This window comes from Fukomys damarensis, unplaced genomic scaffold (genome assembly GCF_012274545.1).
Source record: "Fukomys damarensis isolate Sample0158 unplaced genomic scaffold, DMR_v1.0_HiC HiC_scaffold_22, whole genome shotgun sequence".
Lineage (NCBI taxonomy): Eukaryota > Metazoa > Chordata > Mammalia > Rodentia > Bathyergidae > Fukomys > Fukomys damarensis.
This window is the reverse complement of record NW_022900934.1, coordinates 18,567,851-18,573,109: the sequence shown is the minus strand read 5'-3', so window position 1 is coordinate 18,573,109 and position 5,259 is coordinate 18,567,851.

The window sequence follows — 5,259 nt, the reverse complement described above, 5'->3', positions numbered from 1 at the left end:
CTTCTCATGGAGAAATATTTCCTTCTAAACTCCATCTCCAGTCCTTATTTCACTTTTCAGCTCTAGGCTGGGTTATTCAGGCTTGGACATTCCCATTTGTATGCCCCACCTGCTTCTCAAACTCAATATGAATGATCCTGAATTCATCATCTTCCCCTCCTACAGACTTCTCGTCTCCCATTACAGCCTGATTACTCAGAACCAGAATATTATAAACTTTGATCTAACTTTGCCCCATTCCCATCTCCAAGTAGCAGCCTGGGTTAGTAGCCCCATCTCTGACTCTATTTCCCAAACATAGGCTTCATTTGATTCTAATTTTGTAGCATAGTCCAGAGTTTATCACCTCATTTCTGGATAATTCCAACAGCTTCTGATCAGGCCATTCTGGCTCCAATTGTCTCTATACCCATCCATACCTGACCCAATTATCAGGGTGATAATATCTCTAAAATGCAAATCTGCCTAACCTCACCCAACTGAAAGCCTTTCATGGCTTCTCATTGCCTTCAGGATAAACTTTTCCAGAGCTCACCAAAAGTCTTAGTGCTTGCTCTGGTCTCATGTTGGATCATTCCTTACCTTCTGCCCCCAGGCTTGGACTTCCTGGAATGCTTACATTTCCTCTTTCACGTCAAGATCTTGGCGCATACAGTTTTCCCTGCCTTCTCTGGTTCTTTCTCATCTTTCAGGTTTCAGCTTAGTCACCACTTCCTGACCATCCCCCGCCAACTTTATCGGCTGTCCCTTTAATGAGTTCCACAGTTCCCCTGTACTTCCTCAATTGGATGACCAACCCCCTTCCTCCCACATTTCCCCATCTAGGCCAAAACAGCCTTCACAGAATGTTGAAGCAGCATTTTCAAATGGAAATATAATATACAATTATAAATTTATTATAGCCAAAATTTTTAAAGTAAAAGGAAATAGATGAAATTAATTTCAATATTTGACCCAATATTTCAAAACATATAAGCAACATAACACTAATACTATCTTTATACTAAAGTTTTGAAATCTGATATGTATTTTACACTCATGGTCCATCTTGATTTGAACCAGCCACATCTCAAGAGTTCAATGGCCACTTGTGCTAGTGACCACCAGATTGGACAGCACAGTTTTATAGGATGCTTAAAGCTAACTGGCCTGTTAATTGTTCTGGGAAGCATGTATTTTGAGAAATGTTCATAGGCATTCTGTAGAGAGGGAAAAAAAGGATTCTAAATCAAATAAGTCTTGAAAATACTGATAGGGAGAAACAGTTTTTCTGCTCTGGGCCCTTCCATAGTCTTCTATGTGCTAACATGAAATGTGATACTAGAAACACCAGAGAGCATATAACATGTCCTCAACTTTATCTAAGCTCAGAGCTCTGTTTTTATAAAGCATTTCTGGGGATTAGTGTCCAGAGGAATGTTCTTTGGCAAATGTTGTTTTGGCCACATCCTTGACTCCGTAGATCCCAGGACCCCTGCAGGAAGAACTGGGGGTTTTCAAATGTCACAGTACCCAAAATCTGATTATGAATTCCACTAATTAAATAATTTTGGGAGGTCACAGAGGATAGGACAGAATCAGTGAGAAAAAATGCAAAAATTGAAGCATATTCGAGCGTAAACAAGATGGTGTGTGCTCAAACCATTTAAAACTAAGTTTTCAAAAGCATCTGGAAACTGCAATAGGTGGTCTTGTGTAATGATGATTTTTTCCATCACTTAGAGTGATCAGACTGTGTGGGGTAAAAGGCATGCCCCAGTATCTCTAATTTCCCTTTTTCAAAACTTACCAGAAATAGGCAGTAGTGGGCAGACAATTCTCCTGAGCATCAGAGGAGGTGATCAGACATGTTCTGGGACCTTTATTGAGAGAGAACACAGTAGAATTCTGGAGGCTTCAGTGGACTTTCAATTTATACCTACAGCCAAAGTCCTTTGAGGCTGTGGTTCAGTTCAGAGGATTCTTGACCCATTATACACAGTCAACATCTGGGCAATGACTAATTGGATCAATCAGTCATCAATCACAATGTGCATCTGGGAGGGTAGTCTGTTTCCTTTAAAATGGCTTTCAAGGGACAAAACCAAGCAAGACCAATCTGTGTTATTGGAAGTCATCAGGATAATGGTTATCCTTGGGTGCATTGCCAGGAAGGAATCATAGGGGGTTTCACGCTGCTGGTAATACTCTATTTCTTGATTAGGGACAGAATACACAGATATATTCAGTTTGTGAATATTCATCAAGAAGTGCCTTTATGATACATGCACTTTTCAGTGTGCATAACATACATTAATAAAAAGCTTTAGAAATTGCTTCTGCAATGACACAATAGTTTATTGCACTAAAAATAGTATCATTATGATGAGCCCAGCTAAAATTGTCAGGGTGGTCTAAGAATTGAGATGGAGGGGAAGAGGCTAATCACTGGCCAGCTGTTTTTCTCATGCCTGATCTGACCAGCTAAGAGAACAGCTAAAGGTTAGCCTTGCTGCAGAGGCCCCTAAGCATCCAGATCTAGAGAACAGATGGAGTTAGAACAATCATCTAGAGCCTCCAGGTGCCCTGGAAATATCTGGAAACTGAGGCCTTCAGTGGTCAAGCTCTTGTCCCCATGACTATCATGGAAGCTGGCAAAAGTAGATCCTCAACTGTCCTCCTTCTTCTCACATGGACTTCGGGGGTGGTCATCCCAGAAGTCCTCAGGCCCGCTGAGAGAAAGGACCAGAGTGTCCCACACTCTAGGGCCAGCAAGGATCACAGAGGCTAGCACAGTTGGGCTGAGAATGGAAGGGGAAATGAAACCCTTGAATAGCTCACATGTGCACAAGCAGCTACAAGAACCACCTGTGCTCAGTTGAAGAGTGGCGGGAGACAGAGCTCTAGAGAAGCGTAGAGGGTGGCAAAGAAGGTGAATTTCAAGTGGTAGAGATGTGGGGAAGTTGAAAGCAAAAGTTAAAAAAAAACAGGCAATACACCATAGAGTAAGGGTGGGAGGAAGGAAATTATCAGGTGGCAGGGATGGAGAAGTAAAAGAAAGTAGCAGTTAATCGGCAATACCTAAGGCAGGGGGGATGGTACACTCTTGGAGGCTGAGGCAAAAGAATCCCAAGTTCGAGCCTAGCGTGGGCAACTTAGCCACTTCGCAAGACTGCATCTCAAAAATGTTTAAAACAGTGTCGGGGGTGGAGGCTGGGGATGTAACTCAATGTGAAGGCTCAGATTTCAACCCCCAGGACACTCACCCCCCAAAAAGGCAACGTCATTGTGCAAAGGAAAGAGAAACCCTAGGCTTAGAGCTATGTAACATCAGCAAAACACGTAGCCAAGCAGTTCCCTCATCTGTAAAAACGGGACAATAATAGCTCCTTCCTCTCAGGGCTACTGAGAGGATGAAATCAACTGATGGGTAAAAAATGTGCAAATCTTATAGTTGCTGCTAATAATAATTGTGTTGATAATAGAGTAGGGGAAAGCCTCTGCCTCCAAAAGAAAGCCAGGTGGACTGACTTGGAAGCCAAGAACAATGAGAAATTTAGAGGGGAGGGGAGAAGAAGAGAAACCACGTAGAGGAAGGGGCCTTAATCAAGGAACATGAACAATGTGTGCACAATGCTGTATTTAAGCTTACATATATTTTTGGAGAGAGATGGTCCACCCCCACCACTAGTTTATTTTTTATGTACCAGGGTTCAAGCTTGGGTCCTTGTGCTTGCAAGGCAGGTAGCTTATTTTTTAATAGCAAAAGATTTATTGGTACATTTTAGGCATACGTAGTGACACACACATCACAGAGAATTGGCACCTGGGTACAATACATCCCACCTCTTTTTTCCCACTCACCCCCTCCTCTCAAGCCCCCTTCCCTCCCCTCCCCTATGTACAAAAGCTTTGTTTCCATTTTTCCCTTTTATTTTCACTTTTTCACTTGTCCATGTCTTCCTTTCTCCCTCCCTCTTCCCTTGTTCCTCTTCCCATTTGAACATTTTTTTCCATTTCCCAATATTTATTATACATTTCAGTCCCTGTTTCCACTTTTGGTTTCTCACAACAGAGAAATAATGTGGTATTTAAACCTGTGTGTCTGATTTGTTTTAACTTAAGAGTATGGTCTCAAGGTGCATTCATTTAGCTATAAAAGCTTCAGGCTCATCCTTCTTTAAATCAGAGTAGTACTCCACTGTGTTAAAAAAAAAAAAAACCCCACATCTTCTTTATCCATTTGTTGGTTGATGGGATTTGGACTGTCTCCAAAATTTAGCTATTACAAACTGTGCTGCTGTAACATGGGTATGCATATATCACTGTGGTATGATGCTTTTAATTCTTTTGGAAAGATACCAAGAAGGGCAATAGGAGCCAGGGATTTAGCTCAGTGGTTCTACTGCCTGCCTTGCAAGCGCAAAGGCCCCAGTTCAATCCCCAGTAGAAAAAAACAAACAAACAAACAAAAACAAAACACACACACACACACACACAAAACAAAGGGCCAGAGATTTATCTCAGTGGCTCTGCTGCCTGCCTAGTAAGTGACAGGACCCGAGTTTGATCCCCGGTACCAAAAATTAAAATAAAAAAAAAAAAAAGCCAGGTGTGGTGGTGCACATCCCACACCCGTGATGGTGTAATCCCATCACTTGGGAGGATCCCTGTGAGTTTGAGACCAGCCTGGGCTACAAAGTGAGTTCAAGGTCAGTCTCAACTACATAGTAAGACCGTGTCTCAAAAAACAAAAAACAAAACAAAACAAAACAAACAAGAAGAGGAATAGCTGGATCAAAGGGAACCTCTAGTTCTAGTTTTTTGAGAAATCTCCACACTGACTTCCACAATACTTGCACCAGTCTGCACTCCCACCAAAAAAGGAGAAGTGTTCCTTTTCCCTCACAGCCCTGCCAGCATTTGTTATTGGTTGATGTCTTGATAACAGCCATTCTTTCTGGAGTGAGATAAAATCTCAGAGTTGTTTGTTTTGTTTTGCTTTTGGGGTTTTTAAAAAACTAAATACATTTGAATAGAAAACAAAATACAAAATAACTTTTCAGAAAACAGGAATACTTAACCCTTTCCCCATACATGAGAACTTGTTTTATCCTCAGGGCACCGTTTGACATGTGCATGCACACCCAGGATTCACCTCATGATGTGCTCACCTCAGGAGAAAGAGCGGAAATGCTAACCTCTGGTTAATGGTTACTCTGAAATCTAACACTAATTCTATCTTGTGACTTACTGCAAATTATTCTGGAGATTATATAT